The 25820-nt window shown below is 40.4% G+C and overlaps 1 protein-coding gene across 2 annotated transcripts in view; it reads right to left on the bottom strand.

The window, feature by feature from the left end:
* thrab (thyroid hormone receptor alpha b) overlaps positions 1–22827 on the bottom strand; it is a 150153-nt gene extending 127326 nt beyond the window's left edge. Inside the window, exon 1 of one of the 2 annotated variants that reach the window (XM_084134541.1) lies at positions 22481–22827. The gene's annotated coding sequence lies outside the window, so the exon portion shown is untranslated. Of the gene's footprint in view, positions 1–724; positions 925–22480 lie in introns of those variants that run through there. The other variant, XM_084134542.1, reaches the window with a different exon arrangement.
* Between the last annotated feature and the right edge of the window lie 2993 nt (positions 22828–25820).

Below are 25820 nucleotides of genomic sequence, written 5' to 3'. Positions count from 1 at the left end.
CCTAAGCTACTCAATATTTTGGAACTTTTTCAATCTCTCACACTTAAAGAACGGAAGAGAGGTGACAGACTCAACGACTGTCAGACATTTCTCTACAATTCCCTGTTAGGAATTGACTGAATTAGGACACAATTAATGTGTGTATTATTTGTCCCTTCAGGACTTGAAGAAATATTTATGCACTGCTTCAGTGGAAAATTCAATCAACAAATACCATTCTGCCTCTGCTTGCTTATTTTATTAGTAATTTAAGATAACGTGGCTTTGAGTTAGCTCAGCAAAATTTTGTACTAGGCGAAATCCCATCAAATCCCATCAAGTGTTGCGTTAGGGCAGAAAAGTTCCCCATGCAAATTCTGCTCATGTTCAAGTTGGCGGCGCTGTGCTTTATACATCTCTACTACACTACTGTCAATGGACTTTCTTTCTTTCTTTTTTTTTGCTGAAATATTGCAATTGCTAACCTTAAGAATCGTCTTGTGGGACACCATAATTCAAAAGACACAGGCTAGAGAAAAAATACACCTACATTACCTCAAGTAAAATCAAACCAACATTTTTACGCTTACTAAAGAATCCCACAGAAAACTGAAACAGAACATTCTGAGGTGTTGTTTCCCATCAATAATATCAGAATCACAGCAATGCTATCATTCTCCATCTGAGCTCCATTAGATCATAAGATCATAGACCCCTATAAGAAGTGCTCTCCCAAGATTCTTACCTTTGCCTGAAAGTTCCTGTCTTCCAGAGATTCAAAATCCCAGACAGACATCTACACCAGAATGAAGAAGACGCATCTTGACAGCTTAAGCTAGTCTGATTTCAAAAGAGGCAGAATGAATCATACACATCCGATGGGAGAATTAGTTCTCGCAACAGGGAAAAGAGATAGCCTAGTACTGCAAATTAGCACTCAGAGGGCTATGTTCACAAGACGGTGAGGCAAGTCATTGGGTCAAAGTTGACCAATCACAGGCTTCATGTGATCAGCTTATACCTCTAAAAAGATTAAGGACATAATCTGGCTAAGTGAGGTTACACCTAAAACCATGCCTAGTCAAAAGAGCTGCAGTAAATAAAGAACAGACAGGGCCGTGTTCAAATCATGTCTGCACTTATGAATGCCCAATATTACAACTGCAATTCGATATGAAAGGCTGAATTATTTTATATATATATTTGCCCACAAAATTTCGCTAATGTGACCGCATCTTAACTTGACGGCAAAGGTGAAAATGAGCATGGACACTGAAATGTCTATTAATATTCACCTTCCCCTTCTTTGAGAAGGACATGAAAAAAATGGATGGAGAGGCATTTGCACTATGCTTAAGAGGTTTTATTACCATTTTGACACCACTGTAAAGCTTTCAGATCAGAACGACGGGAGGTTTGACTTATGTTTGAACTGCATTTACAGTTAATGGTGCATACACTGGGCCAGTCAGGTACAAATGAGCTCAGATTTGCCACATAAAATCTACAAATACATCATCTGTGTATTCAGATTACATTTCATTTCAGCCGCTGTTTAAAGCGGTCGTTCTGAAAACAGGCCATACGCTATTCACTTTTTAAAATAAAAAAATCAAGCAAAAGGAAAAAATGTGTATAAGCCTATACACATATTCTGAGCCACAGAAATGTGGTAAAAAGGACCCAATGAAATCAGTTTTATTTTTTCCCAAATTTCGTGTTTTCCATTTACATTTTTCTAGATTAGGTTTTAAAGGTTAAATAAAATTTTATATTTTTTAAGTGCAGTCACAACTACTGTTATACACTAAGTCGGACTACAGGAGTAATAAATAGGGGCTTTCGCACCTGAGGAACCTTTTCATAGTTCCTAGAACTAAAGGTGTAAGTACCCGCTTTTTGGGTTCGCACCACAGGAACTGGGAACGATTTTAGTTCTAGGAACGCCTTTTGGGGGAACTAAATTAGCTCCTACTTCAGAGCAGGGTCTAAGAGTACACTGATTGGCCGAACGCACACGGAATACCAGCACCTGCCAATTTTTTAAAAAGCCGTGTACACACACAGATTATAGCCTACATATTTACTCCACAAACTAACTCTACGAACATAGAAAACAGTGATAGAACCTTTATGCTAACGCAACTTTGAGGGGACCAATTGAAACATGATGCATTTCTGCTTAGCTAGCAATATTGGACATAAACCACATGGCAAACACTAATACTTTTTCATCTACTGTCTACTTTCTTTGTATAACATTTCTATCTAATAACGCATTAGATAGGACTGGTAAACAGGTCGTAAATTAATGAAGATGGAGAATGGAAGCGATGTGTGCCGTACTCAGCACCGCCAAAATAAATGTAACAACAAGAAGTGCGGCTTACGTCACTTCAGCGTTCCTGCTGGCGGTGCGAATGCAACCAGGAAAATGGCCCTAGGGGACCTGGAACTTTTAGTTCTCGGGCAAACACCTTGGCTAGTTCCTAGAATTACCTGGTGTGAAAGCCCCTAATGTTATACTTCAAAATAAATGTGGGTTTAAAAGCCTGAATGAAACCAAAAAAAAAATGGTTTAAAATGAATGCATCTTCCTGTGAGCCAGTGCATTTTTGACATGCGTTTCCCTGATAAATTTATGGGAATAGACATTGTCCCTTGTACATTTCCAGCAGATTTCATCAGTTCCCATTAAGAAAGGTTACAATTTCAGAAGACCAAATCTGATGGCATTTAAACCTGCTGATGTTCTTGTCTGGCAAGGCAGAAAAGGTCATCCCTGGTGACCGATTAAGACAGAGGCTGGATGACAGACGCCACATGCACGGATGAGAGACGAATAACATTAAGCAAGACCACCCGTACGACAAAGAGCGACGCTGAAACAGAAGACCCGAGCTGAAACGATATCTTGTGAACTTTCACTTTTTGATCTTGTCACTGAATATCAAGTGTTACTGTATATCTCTGAGAGCACATACTGTGACGTGGTGTCAATGTACAATGAATCGATAAAGGTGTATAGAGAATGACGGTAAAGATCTGCAGCTTGTTAAGGAAGGTCATTTGCATCTCAATGGTCCTATAGCAGACAGTCTGAAAGAACGACAGGAGCACGGGGGGACGAAGCGCATCTTTGCATTTAGTTCTTAGTTACCTACTGTATGTGGCAAGGTGAAGGGGGGAGCTCTCAATTACTATCAGTTGAGAAGGGACGGCGGTGTATCAAGTTAAACTATGTAGGTCACTTGAATGCGTCCTGGATCCCCCCACACTGACACAAGACACCTTTATTGGAACCCCATCTATGTGTTTTTTTTCTTTACCGCAAAGCGCTACAGTGAAGTTTCCATTAAAAAAGCAAAAGGCTCTAACACATTAGTCAGTTGACGTCTGGCACAAGTTCTCCTACACCCTATCCAATAACCTTAGCATATGAATAATGAAGTTCCTTCTGTGTTGAAACCACATAAGCTATATGGATGAGAGTTTTACTGAAGACAGCAGCAACTGTACAATCCAAAATCTGATTTGCCAAAGGGGTTCAGTTGACTCTGAAGGAAATCAAGGAGTTGAGGAGACCCTAAAAGATGCATATATTTCAATAATTAGGACCAGCAAGCAAAACAACTACTAATTTATGAAATTGCTACTGCATAACAAGTCTTCTGCTTCAACCTCAGAGTCCTCCCCTAGTAGATCAGTTTTGCCACAACGTCTGCTACAAATCATGAAAGACGCACAGGGTTAGGTAATGACACAGATTTTCCAAGTTGATTCAATTCAATTCAGTTTTAATGTTTATTTTTCTTAAACATTACATTAAAGACAATTATACAGGACAAACTAGTATCTCGACTACCTGAAGTATTCATTAAAATAACTGGTTCATAAGAGTCAACCGTTTCAGGAATTTGGCTACGCTGGTCTCCCAGCATGCTTTTGATTCACTAAAAAGAACCGGTTCATAATGATCATTTCTGCAATAATCGGACTACACTGGTCACATTGTATGTTTTCTTTTTCTCAAAGAACTCAAGAAAGATTTTTGTTGTAAACAAACTCACATCAGTGTTATTTTTGTATTATCATTACAGTATTTATTAATATTACAAATTAGCTTTTATAATAATTTTATTATGTCTTTAATCATTTTATTTTGTAGTTTTTATTAGTTTGGGAAGGTGGTTCAATTTCTATTTAGCTTTCTTTTTTTTTCTAAAGTTTTTAATTTTAGTTTTTTTAAACCAAAAAAAAGATTTGTAATAGTTTTAGTTAACAATATTAACTCACATGAACAAAAAAGAGAATTATGATTAAGCCGTGGTTGTACAGATACAGCGGTGAAGAAAACAGTGAAAGCACTAAACAATTCAGACTGTGTAGCACGTCACACATCCGCTGAAACAGTGTCTTACTCGCCTGCCCACATTGCCCCGGCCACTGGTGTATGGACATTCATCCGATTCCCATGTTAATCCCAACTAAGCCTTCTTCACTGTGTCCAGCGAGGGATAAATAAAATGCATCAGATATTGGCCAAAAAAAAACAGGCTTAACTGTGGAAATAAAGCCATCCGAGCCATTTCTCTAACCTGAGCCCTGACTCACACAGCCGCCTGCAGAGGAACGGCTTAAAGCCAATGCTGCATTATATGAAGAGGCAACAGGAGAGGGTTTACATACAGCCTATTCCCTGTGTGATACTGTGTGGTCTTAAGAGTAAGGAATAGCCAGTGAAAGCAGAATACCCTGTCTATGGAAAAATCAGCTTTCCTGAAGAGATTTTTTGCCTTTATTGAGAGCAAAGCACCAGTAATTTGCTAGCAAGTCAGTAAAACTTCTATTTTCCCTCTACCAGAACAAAAGAGAGCAAAAGAGTGAAAAACTGTTTTAGAGTGCTGAAGAGCACTCTCTTTAATGCTGTTGCAGTGACAGAACAGACATTTGGAGACCTGTGAATGAAAAACAGCAGTGATGTGATAAAGCCATTCCATGTAGGCTAAATGGGAGTTTTTCAGTATTTCTGCAGAAACGCACTGGTTAGCCCCACTTGCTCTGAAATCTCAATAAAAAATAAAAAAATCCTGCTTCGCATAATTGAATATTAAACATCTACGCAATATCTAAAAACATTTGGTTAAACTTTATTTTTAGGTGTTCGTGGTACAGTGTAATTATACATTTAATTAATGAATAATAATAATTAACTAAATGTATTTACTATAGGGTTATGGTTAGGGCTAGAGCTGCACGATTCTGGATAAATTGAATTGTTGTTGTTTTTAATTCACTTGTTTCAATGAAAGAATCAGCATTTTTGAATTAATCTAGAATTTATGGTAATTACAATAGTAACTGCATCTAACGTGTAACAAGGTCAGACAAGGAAGGAAGGAAGGAAGGAAGGAAGGAAGGAAGGAAGGAAGGAAGGAAGGAAGGACCAATTTTGTCAATTCCCAAATTGACAACATCTACATTTTTTCTTGTTCGAGAAGCCGTTTCACTAGGATATATCGCAACTTCAGTTTCATGTCAACTTTAAAGCAAAACTTACTGAAATTCCTGCACCCAAATGTTAATTTCAAATTCAAATGAACAAGCAAGAGATGAGACTACAGACAGACTCTCAATACATTTTGATGTCAAATAAAGGCTGAAAAAAATTAATTGTAATAGCAGTGAAAACGGCTTTAAAACTACCCGATGATAAAAAGAAGCACTCTTTCCCTCTGACAGATTTACACAGACTGTTAATAATATGCAGAATCACTAGCTGCACACAAATGTGCATAAATATGTGCTATATTTGGAAGCTGACACAGATGGACACCCTGTAATGTATTATTGACAAATGAGCACAAAAACTGGCAGCCGCTTTATGACTGTTGTGGAAAATGTGTCTGCTGGACTGGAGCACCACATGTAAAATCCCACGGCTAACTATAACTGGTGGGTTCCAACACAAATATAGGCCACACAGAAAAAACAATGCAAAAGCATTTAATACAAAGCAACTGGCCATATAACAGTGCATAGTTAGGACAGAAAAATAAATAGACTTAGAGGAATCATTATCAAAATGTTTCACATATATTTTGTTGTTGAAGTCAAAGGTCAATCAAACAACTCAAATTGATCTGCCGTTTGGTAGAAGCTAGCCAAATTAGCCAGACAACACAAAAAAAGTACAAAGAAAAAAAAGTACAAGAAAATATGACCTCAAATTACATTAAATAAAGGGGTGGTATAATGCCCCTTTTTACGAGATGTAAAATAAGTCTCTGATGTCCCCAGAGTGTGTGTGTGAAGTTTTAGCTCAAAATACCCACAGATCATTTTGTACAGCATGCTAAAGTTGTCCCCTTTTGAGGGTCAGTAAAACGCGTCGTTTCGTGTCTGTCCCTTTAAATGCAAATGAACTCTGCACAGGGGGTGGAGCTTCAAGAGCTTGTGTATGCGTGTGTGTGTGTGTGTGTGTGTGTGTGTGTGTGTGTGTGTGTGTGTGTGTGTGTGTGTGTGTGTGTGTGTGTGTGTGTGTTAGCAGCTCCAATTACCTCATGCAGACATGCACTAAAATGTCAGAAACTGTTATGCCTTTTATGTTTAAACTGGAGTCGGACAATGATGGAGAGATTTTTTTTCTTTGCTTTGAAATTTGAGCATTGTAACTTTGCAGATGTTGTTTATGCTCAAACAGCAACATTACACACTAACTAAAAATAGAAAAGTGAAATCATAATCAACCTTTAAATAACCCATTGCACTTGCAACATTAAAGGAGAACTCCGGTCAATTTTAACATTGAGCTAATTTTTTGGTAAATTTGGAGTGCTGTCAGTACAGAGAACAACCACAAAAATCGGTGTTGCCTACACCGTGTTATCCTCTTTTTAAAATTTGCACCCTGTTGACTTCAATGGGGCAAGTTTTAAACCTGCTTTTAGCCTCTTAACATCCTTGATGTGTCATTACAAGTGCACAGCCATTGTGAGTGATTCCTTCAGAGTGAACACGGTGAATCTGACTGCAGTAGATGTGAAAGATATTCAGTATTCATATACACAGTAGTCGATTGTCGAGTTCTCCACTGTTGCTTAGTTACCTATGATCACACGCGTGAACTCGACAATCGACTACTATGGACTTCGACCGAAAACAGGATGTAAATACAGGTATGTGCGCTGGCTGAATTAACATCACTTTTATTCATATCTTTCACATCTACTGCAGTCAGATTCACCGTGTTCACTCTGAAGGAATCACTCACAATGGCTGGGCACTTGTAATGACACATCAAGGATGTTAAGAGGCTAAAAGCAGGTTTAAAACTTGCCCCATTGAAGTCAACAGGGTGTAAATTTTAAAAAGAGGATAACACAGTGTAGGCAACACCGATTTTTGTCGTTGTTCTCTGTACTGACAGCACTCCAAATTTACAAAAAAATGAGCTCAATGTTAAAATTGATCGGAGTTCTCCTTTAATAAATGTAGTTTGTGTCAACCACATTTGAATTACTGGCTGCTTTGGAAGATTTTGAACACATCTTCTTAATATTCAGCTTTGAAAAGTAATATCAGTGAACACTGAGTGATGATGTTGAATCAGAATATTGAATTTAATTCACCACACAACAATTCATGCAAAATTAGTTTGGCTGAAATATTGGTGGATCAAAGCAAAGAACTTGCTGCACAACTGTTTATTTTATCACCTGAACACAAAACACCCTGAACAGCATTCCCAAGTTCAAATACACAAACTGATTTACCCAAACTTTATTTTCAGTTTCGGTTTTCAGCTAAATAAAAACTTTAATTTTGGTTTTGGAGTTTCAGTAAACAATTCTTTTCAGTCCATCACTATTTAACATGTAACAGTTAACAGTTCGGACGTATGCACGAACAGCTGGGGACAGCACGGATGCGACTACTTGTATTTATACTACTGAAAGTGTATGCTGGGCTCCACTCGGCGGACGTGTTGCACGTGAAGATTGTGTACAGTCCCACACATGCGCAGAAGATCAGCATGTACAGTCCCACACATGCGCAGTAGATCGGTGTGTACAGTCCCACACATGTGCAGAAGATCGGCGTGTACAGTCCCACACATGCGCAGAAGATCGGCGTGCACAGTCCCACACGTGCGCAGAAGATCAGCATGTACAGTCCCACACATGCGGAGTAGATCGGCGTGTACAGTCCCACACGTGCGCAGAAGATCGGCGTGTACAGTCCCACACGTGCGCAGTAGATCGGCGTGCACAGTCCCACACGTGCGCAGAAGATCGGCGTGCACAGTCCCACACGTGCGCAGTAGATCGGCGTGCACAGTCCCACACGTGCGCAGTAGATCGGCGTGCACAGTCCCACACGTGCGCAGTAGATCGGCGTGCCACACGTGCGCAGTAGATCGGCGTGCACAGTCCCACACGTGCGCAGTAGATCGGCGTGCACAGTCCCACACTTGCGCAGAAGATCGGCGTGTACAGTCCCACACATGCGCAGAAGATCGGCGTGCACAGTCCCACACATGCGCAGAAGATCGGCGTGCACAGTTCCACACATGCGCAGAAGATCGGCGTGCACAGTCCCACACATGCGCAGAAGATCGGCGTGCACAGTCCCACACATGCGCAGTAGATCGGCGTGCACAGTCCCACACATGCGCAGAAGATCGGCGTGCACAGTCCCACACATGCGCAGTAGATCGGCGTGCACAGTCCCACACATGCGCAGAAGATCGGCGTGCACAGTTCCACACATGCGCAGTAGATCGGCGTGCACAGTCCCACACATGCACAGAAGATCGGCGTGCACAGTTCCACACATGCGCAGAAGATCGGCGTGCACAGTTCCACACATGCGCAGAAGATCGGCGTGCACAGTCCCACACATGCGCAGCGCAGAAGGTCGGCGTGTACAGTCCCACACGTGCGCAGAAGATCGACGTGCACAGTCCCACACGTGCGCAGTAGATCGGCGTGCACAGTCCCACACTTGCGCAGAAGATCGGCGTGTACAGTCCCACAACATGCGCAGAAGATCGGCGTGCACAGTCCCACACGTGCGCAGAAGATCGACGTGCACAGTCCCACACGTGCGCAGTAGATCGGCGTGTACAGTCCCACAACATGCGCAGAAGGTCGGCGTGTACAGTCCCACACGTGCGCAGAAGATCGACGTGCACAGTCCCACACGTGCGCAGTAGATCGGCGTGCACAGTCCCACACTTGCGCAGAAGATCGGCGTGTACAGTCCCACACATGCGCAGAAGATCGGCGTGCACAGTCCCACACATGCGCAGCGCAGAAGGTCGGCGTGTACAGTCCCACACATGCGCAGTAGATCGGCGTGTACAATGTGCGGTAGATCGGCGTGTACAGTCCCACACGTGCGCAGTAGATCGGCGTGTACAGTCCCACACGTGCGCAGTAGATCGGCGTGTACAGTCCCACACGTGCGCAGTAGATCGGCGTGTACAGTCCCACACGTGCGCAGTAGATCGGCGTGTACAGTCCCACACGTGCGCAGTAGATCGGCGTGTACAGTCCCACACGTGTGCAGTAGATCGGCGTGTACAGTTCCACACGTGCGCAGTAGATCGGCGTGTACAGTTCCACACGTGCGCAGTAGATCGGCGTGTACAGTCCCACACGTGCGCAGTAGATCGGCGTGTACAGTCCCACACGTGCGCAGTAGATCGGCGTGTACAGTTCCACACGTGCGCAGAAGATCGGCGTGTACAGTCCCACACGTGCGCAGAAGATCGGCGTGTACAGTCCCACACGTGCGCAGAAGATCGGCGTGTACAGTCCCACACGTGCGCAGTAGATCGGCGTGTACAGTTTCACACATGCGCAGTAGATCGGCGTGCACAGTCCCACACATGCGCAGTAGATCGGCGTGTACAGTCCCACACATGCGCAGTAGATCAGCGTGTACACTTTCACACACGCAATTTCCCTCCGCAAAATATTGCACATATGGCTGTCTTTATATTGTTTTAACAACGGATTGTAGAGGTGCGGGTAGCAACGGACTTCTTCACACAGCCTCTCTTTAAATTCGACATCCATGTTGTTTTTCCAGCGCATGCGCAGTTGGTGCTTTTGTAGCAAAGTGAACGTGTGTACTTGTCTGCGTGGACACAAAAAATGGGAGGCACACGGATGCCCGCAAATAGCCTCCGCGTACACTCTGATGACGACTTTTACGCCACGCGGACCCTAGCGCATGTGGAAAGTATAACACGGCCTTAAGAATTAGTGCACCTAAGATGAAGATCATGTGCATCGGCTACTCTCGATCAAACATTCTAATATCCATCGGCCAACAACGCATTGACAAAGTTGAACGATTTACTTTCTGGGCAGTATGATCACGAATGAAGGAGATGCTGAACACAGCGTCACTTGCCGGATCGGGAAGGCTCTCCCAGTCTACCAGCGCCTTTTGTCCATCTGGCGGTCAAATACCAGCAGTCTACGAGCCAAGATTTGCCTTTTAAATGCCATCGTCATCCTGACAGCCATATACGCCTCTGAGATTGCAAAGAAAGATGGCTGCAAATTCTGCGAATATCGTGCAGAGATCGCATAACCAACGAAGAAGTATACCGCCGCACCTTGAGTCGAGCGCTAAGTGGACCTGGTTGCCGAACGACGGTTCCAATTTGCTGGGCATCTGCTCCGTCTCCCACAAACCTGAATTCCAAAAGCGGCAATGATGTGGACACCTGGACAAGACCAGAATAGGATGCCAAAACAGAAGCCTGGCCGTCCGAAAAAGACTTGGCGCGTTCATCAAAGACCTGGACACTGGGAATATCATTGGACAAAGCCGAAGTCGTCGCGCTTACGCTGGTGGTCGCTTGTTGCCCAATGGAGGAACTAAATCTAAATCAACCAGACCTTCTAATCAACTCCTTTTCTCTTAGTAATGTTCGCCTTTTAATTAAATTTATATTCAGTTTTTTTCTGATTGATTGAACAGCCTCAAGACAAAATAAAAAAGCAATAGAAAAAGCTTTCACGCACACAGAGAAAAAAAAAAATTTGTGGAGATTGATCTGCTAGGGTGAAAGCCAAAATGGGGCCCAGTCTGCATGCCAAGTCAAACAGCTCTCCCATCTCTACTCGGTACAGCAGCCAGAGAGCGAGGCAGCTAACATTTGACACCTTTTTCATTTTCAGATAAAGTATTTCTTCTCAAAGGCATGACCTATTTTTCCCCTTTGCTTTTACCACTAGTTTAAGTCAGATGAGCAAGGCTCTGGCTTTCAGGCAGACATACCAAGCTGCAGATGTTTGCTCTAGAAACGTGTAAGGAAATGATGACAGCTATAAATGGATGGCTCTTACCTTCTATGCTATCAGGTTATTATGGCATGACTATATGCTGCTTTTTACATTATTATTATTATTTTGTAGCCTGATTTCATCTGATGTGATACTGCAGCCACAATTTTGGCTTACGGTGTCTTTTGATGTCAACTTCTGAAATCGTTCATGGTCTGATGGTCACAAGGAGGCAATGACCTAAAGCTCCGGGCCGTTATTAAAGACATGCCTTGCATCAACAACATTCATGATATAGTCCACGGCTCCACTTATGTTATTAAACACAGGTTTGAGATTAAACTGGGTCAAGGATGGCCGATCTGCAGGTGACGTTACACCACATACCTCAGCCAGATGGACACGGCCATACCTACTGCACATTTAGAAACACATACCTAATGCGTATACTTTTTTTAGAAACACACTAAGATATAAATTAAGACCGTAACCTGCCATGAGATCGTGTGGACAGACGAACAAATAAATCAAATCAAATCAAATAATATTCTTGGTTAGTATTTAGACTGTACTTAGTACCAAGATGGGCACTTTATAAACAAAACTGGATAATCTTTGCAACGTACAGCTAACTAGAATACATAAACAAGCACAATATTTTTGGATTCAGCCACTTTAACATTAAGGTTCAAAATGATTTATTGGCACAGTAAAAAACTACATTGCCAAAGCATACAGTATTGTAAGCAATATTGGCTAAAATAAATAACTAAATAAAAGGTTATATAATGGTTGCATAATTTGTGTAGATATTGCACAAATGCACCATTTGAACTGCACCACTTGAAAAAAGATTTGTAACGCCATTCAAACCTAAAAGTACAATGTGAAAAGAGACCTGTTAGGGAAGAGAGAAGTGTGGAATTATACTCAGTTCAAGCCAAGCAACAGATTCAAGTGTGGAAACAGCTTGAATAAAAATGTTTAAAGCGGTGGTGTCTTACGGGTGGGTCAGCTCACAGAACTACTTGGCTGCTCTCTACACAGCTGCTTCAGGTTTCACTGGTTCAGGGTCATTCAGCGAGGGGTCTCCACGCCATGCCATCTCCCTCCTCTACTTCCCATGAATCACAGCCTACTATAACACAACCACTGGCCTTGTCCAAATCAATGCCATACCAGTGTTCAGGCTTCTTTAACTCAATCTCTAAATACTCACCACTCTCTATTTACTCTAGAACAATCTTGCTTGAATACATTTACTAAAAATAATTTAGAATGATCGCATAATAAATATTGAATCAAGCACTAAATATTAAATATAGACTTTATCATGAACAATAGAGGCTTAATATTGTTTTATATACACAGTGTTTTTATTCATACTTTTATTCAGCAAGGATGCATTAAAAACTTCCCCCTCCTTAAAAGCCCAAACTTAACATCAATGCAACATGACTGTCGTAAAATGCAGTCTACTGCGGGATGTGCTTAATATTCAATATTTACTTGATATTAAAAATAGTAATGAAATGAGCAGCTTTGGTGAACACAAGATATTTCTTTAAAAATATTTAAAAATGCTTTTGAATGTTAATGTAGCATATTGTTGTAGTATAGCACAGGCAGTTGCTAACATATTTGGTTATTTGGATGCAAAATACATACCTGAACTAGCCAGTCCCGTTGAAGATGACTAAAGTTAGAAAATGAAGACTGCATGACATTAACTCCACACAAGAGTGGTGGTGATGACAGCTCACTTTGTCCCACAAAACAGTGGGCAGGGTACTCTCCTTAACAAAATCCTGATCCAGAAAAACTCGTTACCTACAGTATCTGTTGAAGTTAATGTGGCTTGACGATCGGCAGCTTTCCAGAGATGAAACATAGGCCTATTGAATGTTGCAAAGTGAGGTTATAACCTCCAGCATCATTATTACACCCTGCAACATCCCAGTACACCATTCTACAGAATTCATACCAAGAGCCAGCACAAGAGATGCACACAAAACGGTCTCTATATTTTTAACAAACAATTTTTATTTTTGAAAAAAAAAAAGAAAAGACAGACAGACAGAGGATTAGTCAGAAATAACAGACAGAAAGACAGACAGACAAACCACAAAAGGCAGACAGACAGAAAAGAAAGAAAGACTAGTCAGAAAAGACAGACAGACTAGTCAAAACAGGCAGATAGATAGACAGGTGAACAGAAGAGTTGAGGTTTTCACGAATATTCAATCTGCAATAATTATATAAATAAATAAAAATACTACTCACAGTTATAACTAAATTCATTGGGTTGCGCTGTGGAGCGTGTAAACAAGATTGTATTTAATCATAGAATGTCCTCTTCTGCTTCTAGGAGCAGCAAAGTTTGGAATTACTTTGAGCAAAATGAAATTACAAATGAGTCAACATGTTGTGTGCAAACATTAGCCGCTTTTCCACAGACGGGCCAGTAGCCTATGAGCAAGGGCCACAGTAACAATGTGCCGGGTGGGGCCAATAGCCTCGAACCTCAAGCACAGAGCCCAAAATCAGGTTGTGTTTCCACTCTCGGGCCAGTAGCCCCACAACACTACCCTAAACACACCTATAACACGCCACCCTCCATAGAACGACGTCACATAAGTCTACCGTTTAATTAAACTGGTATTTAACATTTCACATAAAAAGAAAACACATACCTATTCAGTTGCACTTTTTGTTAGTGGCCATATATGCCTAACAAAAAATATTCTATTAAAGTGTGTCCACCAAAGCATTTTAGCCAGCTAAACAAAAAAAGTCAGGTGCTCTTCTGAAAACGCCCAGCTGGGGGGCGTTTGAGAGAGCTTCGCAGGAGACACTTTGGTTTCTATCAGCAATATTAACGTCTCCATTGTAGTTCAAGTAGGATGGTTGGTCGGTGCAGTATTTGTCCCACCCCTCCTCCACTATAACTGGACGGCTGGGTAAAAAGTGCCAGTGACAAGCGCAGCGGTTTACTCAAAGTTAAACGGCTTTCAACTCTCAGTGACACAAAAAAATAAAATAAAAAAATAGACAAGCACCCATCCAAACTTCTATTCGAAGCACAAGAAGTCCCCTGGGGTGTCTATTTGAAGCTGCCTTCTCAAGCCTCTTGTCTCCACTGTGGACAGCAAGCCAAATACCTTTAACCGAAGTAGTTTAATATACGGGTAAGCAAACTCATGAAAATTGATTATGGTACAGTGTTATCAGTTTGGCTAAAAGAACACAAAATATGTAATGTAAGCTTGCTGTGTATATTGCCTAATCATAACCTTGTTCAGAAATGGTGACAAAAACTTAATGTTTAAAAAATAGCATCTCTCTAGTTAACCGATTCAATAATTTCTCGTTAAATAAACGAATAATTGAATATTCATTTTTTTATGAGCCCAAATATTCAAATACAATAAGTTTAAATAAAATATCCATATGTTTGCTTGGTCAAACCAAAGAGGAAACCATAGGGGAAAAAGCAACAGGTGTTCCAGGGAGATCGTAATCTGGACAAGCTGACAAATGATAGTGAACTCAAGGCAATAACAGCATCAGCAGAAACAACAAAAAGAGCAGTTTTGAGGTTGATTTTCCTGTTCCCTTTATGCAGGCTCCATGAATCCTCTGTCAGTGTACTGTATGTAATCTGAAGATGTGATCTCCTTCTCTACCAGTCTTCATTATGAAATGAAATCTCACTTCAGATCTCAACCCTCGTTCATTTTCTCACAGAATATCACACATATTCTACAGGTGCAGTAAGCTGCCAAGATCAATCCTCAGCCCGCTGCTGGAGCCTGCATCCAGTTAGTTTTACATCAGGCCTGGCTAGAATAAGTTGCTCCAAACCATAGAAAAAGTATACTGCAACATAGGGGTGTGCGATATCATCTACGATAATATCGTAATTGTTTTAATGATGTGAAATCTGACATTATCGAGTATGTCCCTCACTTTGCAAACACCAAGCAAAAACTCGCCAATGAGAGTTAACCCTTTTCGGTTTAGGTTAGACTACTGAATGTGCGCAACATTTAGAGTGCACGCTCTCAACTGCATTATTTACTCAAAATGCAGCAAAAAACACCCCTGTATTAATTGTCTGTTAGGCTATTTATCATATGATATAGATAAGCAATCACACAAAGAGTGCCATTTCCCCCAAAAATTATCAGCACAATTGCAAATGCGATATTGATTTTATACAACAGTTTAATAAACAAGAAGTTAATATTAAGTGACTTACATTTTAGACACAATATTGCCATTTCTCAAAACATATTTTATGATCTGCAGGGGGGAAAAGGGGTCATATAGATTTGAAACAACATGGTGAATGAAGAATTTACGTTTTGGGGTGAACTATTTCTTAAAGGAAATGTCATTCTGACATGTTGGAGATTAATTTCAAGAGATAATCCACTGGAAAACACCACTTTTTCACCACCATTATATGACACATCTATCTTTGAAAACTCATTCACAAACCTCTCTTGAGATAAAAAAATAATTCTTTGAAGGGGTCATAGACTGGATTATTTTATTATTTTATAATGTTTCCTGGGGTGCCCTTATAATGTTAGTATGATTTTAACATAAAAAATTGTCATAATTTATGAATAAAAGGCATTTTTCCAAGCCTGATTTTAGCCTCTGATTTGAATGCTCTGTTTTAAGGGGTGTGTCTGCTGTGAGACTTCAGTGTAAACGCCCACTGCTGTGATTGGCTGACATGTTTGCATATGAAATAGCTAGTATTACATGTGGAACTCACTTTTACTACGTTTTTACTATAACAGCTATTGAGATTAAGGAATCGTGTAAAGTATTGAACATAATGATCTATTCCCATCACATGAAAGGTTGCAGTGATGAGCATTGAGCAGATGACAGACAGTCTGTTGATCGCGTATGAAAACATCTTATCATTGCAATGCAATTTCGTCACTCTCACGAATGCTTTCACCAGAGGTGTAAAGTCCAGGGGTCAGAAAGTAAAAGTCCTGCCATACATTTATTCCACCCATGAACTCAGCCAGTTGATTTCACTAATTAGTTCTATCTCCTGGCTGAAAAATGGTGCTAATTAGCAAATCCAGTTGATTGGAACAAAATCCTGAGGAGAACTTTTCCTTTCTGAACCTGGACTTTACACCTCTGGCTTTCACCAAATAACAATGCAAAGACTTTGTAAATACAGTAAGAGCTTCGTTGTACTGTACATTGTAACAGCGTCATGATTTTGTGATGATTGATTTCAACGAGTTTTGGCAAGTGTCCAGATAAACTCGCACTGTTTGATTGACAGCTTAGGCAACTGGGAAAAGGGAGCGTTCTTTGATCGCTTTCTTTCTATAATTTAATCACAGTTTAAATAAGATTATTTTCATCCTACTAAGAGAAACAACGTGAAGTTGATTGTTTAGTCACTGGCTTGATTTACTGATGCATAAACAGTATTGAACGATATTTTGAGAGATAATCTGTCTGAACTTGAATAATTACATCAGAAATCACTTATCACAGATCAGGCATTAGAATAAACATGACGACTTACATGTTTGTGGCGTTGATGGCAGATCCATATCGTAAAAGTCTGTTTGCAAAGCCTGCGCCGAAATTTACCAAATAATTCACAGTGAAATACACCGAATACAAACAAATAATGCACTGCTGAAACATTCACATTGTTGTGAAAAAAAACCTCCACTATCCTAGCATTAGGATTGTTTGGAAGGTAATGGTATTATTGATCCAGTATCGATCTTTTCTTGTTCTCATGTCACTGTACACTAGCGCTCCAGTGGGCGGGGCCAAAGCTGAAGTGTGACGTCACAAGTCTCCACTTTTTAGATCCTGTCGTTTGCTGGCCTTGGTTTCAATAAAATCAGTTTTTGGAATAACATGAAAGTTTTGAATTTTGAAACTTACAGGGTATTTTTATAGTATAACGAACTCTCAACTGTCAAAGGATCAAGGAACTTTTGAATTCTCAGTCTATGACCACTTTGAGAGATGTGACCATAAACAAGAGTTGCGTCCAACTGTGACAATGTACTGTAAATTAAAGGAAGACATATTGGTTTGCAGCAAGAGAGCTGTCAGTTTTCATACAGCTGAACCACACACACACACAATAATAAAAAATAAAAATAAACTACAATCACCATTCATATTTTTCTGTAAACACTTACAAGCTATACAAGCAGCAAACAGCATGGGCTGACGTGCAAGTTCACAATAGCCCAAAAAAATATCACAGGCCGGTTTTTCAGGATTAAAATAAATGACAACAGCTACTTTCTGGGTTTTTATATGGAGGCATTTAGTGGTACAAACAGGCATCTGGTGTAACTGATGGCCTAAATATCAAAGGCATAATAAAAGGTAAATGATCATGAGGTGTGGCACAACATCGCTGCCAAACCCTCAGCTCCTGGAAACGGTTCAGATGAATTTCTCAAGCATGAATGTTTATATAAGAAAAGACCTCCTCCTAAAAAGTAGAATTCCTTCCTCACAGTAACAGTTTCATAGTAAAATCAGATTCAAGATCATTTCAATGACCCAGACCTCCCAGACAAAATGATGCCAAGGTCATCTGCAAAAATGCCTCACTTTTATAATACATTACAATACAAAATAATATAATAGAAGCACAAAAAGATGCAGATCTGCAATTCACGCAGTGCAAACAAAACATTACCTAACGTTACTTTCAATATTGAGGACGGTGGCACTCCCATAACTCCCAGGATTTCGATTTTCAGCCAACTCACTTGTCATCCATTTTAGTCTATCTATAGAAGTTATACATTACCTAAGATGACTCAAAATGGAAGTGGTGATGAATGCATTTTTCTGCTGTTGAATCATGCCTTTTATCAATACATCTGACTTGCGTTTTTCAGAGGAATTCTCTTTTGTCCACAAATGCGACTCGTTGTGCACCTCCCATTGACAGAATAGTTCAACACATATCTCATACCATTCCAAGACTACAATTGAGCAGATCTGCAGGAATGAGGAATGACTTACAGTTCCATCGTGCTGAAGTCAATGGGTTTTCTGAATAGGCTTTTGGTTAAATGCCTGAAATAAGGTCTGTGGTTACACAAGCTCAATATATTTTCACGTTTTATTCGATGACATAAAATACATCAGTACTCCCCCACTTATGATTTTTAAGCTTTTAAGACATAATAATGATATAATAAGAATTGTTACTTTTTATACTACAGAAGAGCACAGAAATGTTTGTTGTTCTCACACCTAACATACTAAATCTAAAACCATGCTATCTACACACAGTGGGAGGAATTAGTGGTGGCTAGTGGTAACCATTTTTTTCTTGAGATTACAATAACAATCTATTAACACATTCAGCTCTCGACAGCTACAAAAGGTCTAGCGCCTGTTACACACTTTGTTGTTAACAAACAGATAAAAGATTCATAGATACATCCTATCTACAATTCCCAACATCCAATGTTATTCTATATAGTTTAATTCCATGCTGGGCTGAGAGTACCTCCAGTCAGTGAATTGAACGTATCCTTTGCACCATTTACAACGCAAAAAATAAACCAGCACATTTCCGAGCCAAAAGAGCAACAGGGAGGAAGCCACTAAGACCAGATTAAAAGGCTGTCTGAGATTTAGGGCTGTTAATTAGTGTGAAATGTGGCTTTAAAAAAAAAAAAAAACGCCTCTCGAGACTCTGTTCTTATAAAGGCTAGTATATACTTTCGTCTTGCTCGCATGCCGCCCTTTGTGGTCGTGTATGTGTGAGGCGAAAGGGATCAGGCGAGCCAGATCTCAGCTGAAGTCTCTCACTGACATGGAAACCACATGAACAAACCAATAACAGAAACTAAAGACAAAAAAGATCAAATACAGTCAGGAGTTGGCCTGAAAGAAAAGGACAGTGAAAGATAGCTTTTTGTGTATAACAAACTGATGGAGTCAGTGTGCGCTTGTATCTCTGTGCATGCAGGTCAATGATGATTATGTGGGCAACGTTATCTCAAAGGGGCCAGAACAGCGGTGGGTGACGTTCACGGGTGATTATACAGAGTGGCGATAAATTCATGTTTCATAGGACAGTGGTTGTGCTTATCAGAACTGAAGCCGAACTGCCCTCCGCAAACGTTTTAGACCAAAGTCAAAGTTCAGTTTTGGCATTTGCCACCATGCATCTGCTGAGAACACAGTCAAAGAAAGAGGTTAGCACGGTTAGCGCAGCCATGAATTATGTAACAGCTGACACACAGCAAAGCCAAGGCTATGTTACAGCTAAAAACATGTAATTATCTTTAAAAAGAAAAAGCAGGAAGTTGTACAGGACCCCTTTTAATGCTCCAACAAATAAAAGGAATGCTGTGCTAAACATAATCGAGCTCATTTGAGATGCTTTCTCAAAAGCATCAAATGTGGAAACCCCATGTATACAGACCAAGCATGTGATCAGCTAAAGAGAAAAAATAAGGATTATTATTATGATTTTTATTAAAAATATATATTTTGTTAAATTGAGTATTTGATCATAATAATATTATATCATAATAAAATATATGTTATAATAACAGTATTAATTTGTAATAAAAGCAATAATTTATAATAAAAGTATTAATTAAAAGTGAACTAAGCCATCTCACATTCTCACAACGACGCATTGTCAAAATTCATTTAAAAAAAAGTTAACGGGCAACTGGTAACGCGGTTTCAGCGCATATTCTTACTAGAATTTGGCACTTTGAACCCAACATGCTATGGGTGACCCGTAGATGGCGCTGTCAGGAGCAATCAGTGCATGACAAATGTATTAGAAAACATAACATTTAGTAATTGTTTAAGGCCATTTTGCAATTCTGAATATGGAAAAATCACATCTCTGATAGACATATGAGTCTCCTTTTGAATATTTAGATTTAAACGCTAGCTTTTAGGGTATGTTTATTAGGGTATGGTTAAAAACGTAGGCTATGCGTTTTGGCCGTTCATTTACACGTAAATGGTGTTTTGGGGGCCTGAAAATGGGATTCAAGGTGCAAGGTTTTGAAAACTATGCCTTTACCGTCTCCATGTAAACAACAAAAACGTGAATTTGTGAAAACGGTGATGACATGCATGTTTTTACATGTTCACGCATGCGTATTACGTGTTCGCTGTTTCAGCGGTCTCTGTCCGCTTGTTTGGCAACGTTCACACTTATTCAAATGAACCGCACTAACAGAGCAATCGCACCAGGGTTTGCTTTAATCGACCCAAACATGCCAACACAGCTTTATAATGTAGTGCATGAGTCGTCTTTTACATACATTTTTTAAAGTGATAAAGTGATAAAAGAACATCATATTTTGAGGTTATACCATGTTACCACCACACTATATTATAATTTAAATTATTCTATATATAAAGAGGCAGGGTATTGTCTTTAAAAGCAGATGTCACTTACAATAAACTGCTGCAATCTAAGGTACAACATTTTGCATCTTTTTACAAAAATAATAAAATCCTGAGCGATAACGTTGGTTGATGTTTTACAAAATGGACTTATCAGCTTTCTAGTGTGTGTGTTTTAGATAAAAATGCATGACACATACAGCACGCTGTGATAAACTATAGGTCACAGCCTTAACACGTGCATTCTGCTACTTACACTAGGAATTATTTTACACCAGAGTGAACAAACACAAATGACAGTGCTATGGTTTTCAGCATTGTATACTTCAATGCGCAAATGTCTTACATAATCAAATCAAAGCCAACTGAAAAAAAATTAAAATCAGCCAACTGAGGTGTAAAACTGGGTGTGATGTGGCAGCAATAAACAAATCAAATAATCGGGACATCTGAAATATGACACAAAGGATTGAAAACCCTTCAAGAATTTCCAAGTGCCTGGTGGGTTTATAGAAGTGGCCATAACCTAACCATTCTCATACTTCAAACCCATCATTGTTAGACTGTCAAACCTCAAAACCATTTAAAGTACCCAGCATGCTTTTTGAGTGTCTGCTTTAGCATCATATTGACTGGGATTTCAACTTCAGCTGCAAAGCCTTAACTCAATGTCACTGCTCAATGTTGACCTATATAGCAAGGGGCCATGGTATGGCGGGCTGCTAGGAGAGGGGCCAGGGGAGTTCACTTCCTCCCCATTAAAAACTCATCAGGGCCCGACACAACAAGCCAAGCTACCGTTGGACAATGATTGCAACTCATCCTTGACTGGCTTTATAGCTCAAATCTAGCAAGATGTGCTCACATATATCACATATACATATTTGTCTCTATCATCAGGTAATTCAGCATTTAGATGAACTTCTCTTTAGAAACATTACAGAATATCAAAACAGGTGGTTGCTCACTCACACATGCTTAAAAGTCCTTAAAAGTCCACTTGAAAGTAAACTGCATGTTCCCTGACACAATTCAAGAAGCAATTAGGCTACTTAGTTATTAAAAACAGATTGGTATGAATCACTTTGAACATAATTAAATTTCACTTTAAAGAATGTGCTTAAGTTAATTGCAATTTTCACTTGTAAAATTCTATCCAAGCTCATTCTATTTAAATGAAAAAATAATTAAGGTAGCCTACTGTTGAAGCGGCATATTGCATAATCAGTTTACTCTGTAAACAGTTCACACAAACTTTTCAAACAGTGAGCAGACTAATGAAATGTTCATCTCTTTGCCAATTTACCTGTTGGTACTGTACCTTCTGGCCACGTTATCCGGTGAATAGATTGGAAAAGAGCAAAGTGAACCCATCAGCCCAACACATTGCAAGCTTCTGTGTGTGTGTGTGTGTGTGTGTGTGTGTGTGTGTGTGTGTAGCAGGCACATACTGTACTGTACCAGTAGAAACGGGGCTACAATATGTCTGTTAGTACAGTATGTGCCTGAAACTAGGCCCTACATACAGCAAGACACTCTCCTCGCCGGCAACCTGTGCAATGTCAGCCGTTTGCATGCAAAAGACCGCGTGCACTAAAGCCTGTGGTGTCTTACAGTGAGGAGCCATGGGAATGAATCATTTAGCTTTGGGACCGCTGACCTGTCAAACCATGCAGCTAGCGTACACTGGAATTAGCTTGCTAGGGCAGAGGAACGCGAAGGAATGTTACATAGGCGCGAGAGCAGTAAATAAACACGCACAGCGCGCGACTCACCGTGTGAATGTTTGGCGGGTTTCAGGGAGATCGCGGGGTTCCTGCGAGTCGGCGTCGCAGATAAGTGAAAACGTCCTGCTTCGTGTATCCAGTGCAAGTGTGGAGATACTAGTGCACACAGTGAACCGATACCACCGCAGCGTGCCTTCAAACTAATGTGTCCTCTTCCTAAAGTCCTCGGTTTGCTCTTTAGGACGTGCACTAAGCTCTTGGTGGTGGGTTTTCCCCTTAGTTTGAAGGGGGGAGAAAAGTCCTCTGCCTTGCCCGTGCTGCCACGACAGGGATTTGAAATGAAAAGAAATACTACGATCGCTCCTCCCTCCTCCCCAGTCCCACTCATGTACAGTACCACAGGGAGCGTATAAAACAATTTAATAAAACGATCTACCGCTCTCTACAGGACTAACACTGTAAAATACTTAGATGACTGCACTCTTTCAAACTGTTGTCATGTGAGGCGAATGACAGCGCGGGAGGCATCCGTCAACATCCCGCCGCATCATTGGAGATCCTCACCGCTGCCCTTCTGACTTAAAGGTGCACGCAGAATTTTTGCTTATTAAAAGGTTTTAAAAATAGAGAAATGAACAGCAGTTTTGAGAAATTTAAAGTAATGTACATTCACATGAGCGTTTACACTCATCAGTCTTCTATGAAAAAGCTGTTTTATTTTATATGCAGTGGCAGTCATGCACCCCCTCAGGACATCACATGATCATGCATGATCTGTAAAGCCGCAGTTTCCTCCTGATCTCTAACCGTTTCTCCTCTTAATCTCTTCCATATCACTTTAAAATATAGCATTCTGTGCAGAATTCAAATGGGTCCGATACGTTTTCTGACTGGCTCTGTCTGTGCCTTCGTGTTTCTGGGCCGGAGCATATAAGTGAGAGAAGTGTAAGTTTTGAATGCTTATATCTTCTAAATGTGAATTTTGTCGTTGTTTTGGAGCACACTACCTTAAAGGCTAACATATTCATACTAAAAGCCCAAAAACTTCCATTTTGATTTCATGGGGACTTTAAAGGAGCTGTATGTAAGATTGTGGCCAAAACTGGTACTGCAATCACTTTCAAATTACTGTAGAGCGGTGTATCCCCTCCCTTTTTTAAATCATGAAGCCTAGTATAGTCCAGGATAAAGGTATAGATCAGTGGGTGTGCAATTCACTGGTCCAAACTAGTGTGTTTAATTTTAAGATATTAAATTAAAATAACATAATAACAAATACAGTTTGCAGCATCAAGCATAACGGACTGTTTTGTACGGTTAAAATAACTGGAAGCGGCTGACACAGTTTAAAAGTTAAAAATTACCTTTACATTCAGAGGGGTTACCAGGATGTAATGTTTGGGGGGGGCATTTGGCTTGTTTTGGGGGGCAACATAAACAATTGACAAATCGGCGCAAAATCAAGCTATACCACACACAATCTAGTGCATATCTTTTTCTAAGCCAGAACCCAGAGATAGGCACAGGACCCGTATTAGACTATAGGGCTACCACATAAAAGTTAGTTAAACCAGGTCAACATTATTAATATGATGATGATATTATTATTATTATTATTATTATTATTATTATTATTATTATTGACAGATTCACACACTCACCTAAAGGATTATTAGGAACACCATACTAATACTGTGTTTGACCCCCTTTCGCCTTCAGAACTGCCTTAATTCTACGTGGCATTGATTCAACAAGGTGCTGAAAGCATTCTTTAGAAATGTTGGCCCATATTGATAGGATAGCATCTTGCAGTTGATTTAGATTTGTGGGATGCACATCCAGGGCACAAAGCTCCCGTTCCACCACATCCCAAAGATGCTCTATTGGGTTGAGATCTGGTGACTGTGGGGGCCATTTTAGTACAGTGAACTCATTGCCATGTTCAAGAAACCAATTTGAAATGATTCGAGCTTTGTGACATGGTGCATTATCCTGCTGGAAGTAGCCATCAGAGGATGGGTACATGGTGGTCATAAAGGGATGGACATGGTCAGAAACAATGCTCAGGTAGGCCGTGGCATTTAAACAATGCCCAATTGGCACTAAGGGGCCTAAAGTGTGCCAAGAAAACATCCCCCACACCATTACACCACCACCACCAGCCTGCACAGTGGTAACAAGGCATGATGGAACCATGTTCTCATTCTGTTTAAGCCAAATTCTGACTCTACCATCTGAATGTCTCAACAGAAATCGAGACTCATCAGACCAGGCAACATTTTTCCAGTCTTCAACTGTCCAATTTTGGTGAGCTTGCAAATTGTAGCCTCTTTTTCCTATTTGTAGTGGAGATGAGTGGTACCCGGTGGGGTCTTCTGCTGTTGTAGCCCATCCGCCTCAAGGTTGTGCGTGTTGTGGCTTCACAAATGCTTTGCTGCATACCTCGGTTGTAACGAGTGGTTATTTCAGTCAAAGTTGCTCTTCTATCAGCTTGAATCAGTCGGCCCATTCTCCTCTGACCTCTAGCATCAACAAGGCATTTTCGCCCACAGGATTGCCGCATACTGGATGTTTTTCCCTTTTCACACCATTCTTTGTAAACCCTAGAAATGGTTGTGCATGAAAATCCCAGTAACTGAGCAGATTGTGAAATACTCAGACCGGCCTGTCTGGCACCAACAACCATGCCACGCTCAAAATTGCTTAAATCACCTTTCTTTCCCATTCTGACATTCAGTTTGGAGTTCAGGAGATTGTCTTGACCAGGACCACACCCCTAAATGCATTGAAGCAACTGCCATGTGATTGGTTGATTAGATAATTGCATTAATGAGAAATTGAACAGGTGTTCCTAATAATCCTTTAGGTGAGTGTATATCAGATCACGGTGATTGCCTGATGATGAGTGACAGGTGTTTGCTTGTGAGAAGACGTGCTACGCTACCGAGAAGGACGAGAGAGTTTTTTAAATGAATCTGAAGTCACGTTTGTATAGACAAGAGATAAATTAATTTGTTTCTTCTTCTAAGCTGTTCCAGACGTAGGTGCTACTTTTAGTGCTAAAATGCTTTGTGAATTACTCTTAGTAAAACACAGGAGTCTAAAGTTATGAGTGACATGCCCATTATTTTTAGGAGTTTCTCTTAAATGCGCCAGTTAGGAGCTTTTGCCACAGCAATTTCATTTTGCAAGGTCATACTATTTTGCTTTGTGCCTGCAAGCACTTGAAGTGGCTTCAGGATTATGGAAGGAGAACTGATGTTGCCCTCATTAAATCATCATTTCTTTGAAAGAAACGTGTCTCCATCTCCACAATAGCCATCAAGGCTGTTGAACATTACCCTTTTAAAAGTCTGATTAGGAGCAGTTTGGTCATCAGAGTCATCAC

This window comes from Abramis brama (genome assembly GCF_963993115.1).
Source record: "Abramis brama genome assembly, chromosome: 14".
Taxonomy (NCBI): Eukaryota; Metazoa; Chordata; class Actinopteri; order Cypriniformes; family Leuciscidae; genus Abramis; species Abramis brama.
The sequence above is the reverse complement of the archived record's forward strand: the minus strand, read 5'-3'. Positions and strand labels throughout refer to the sequence as shown.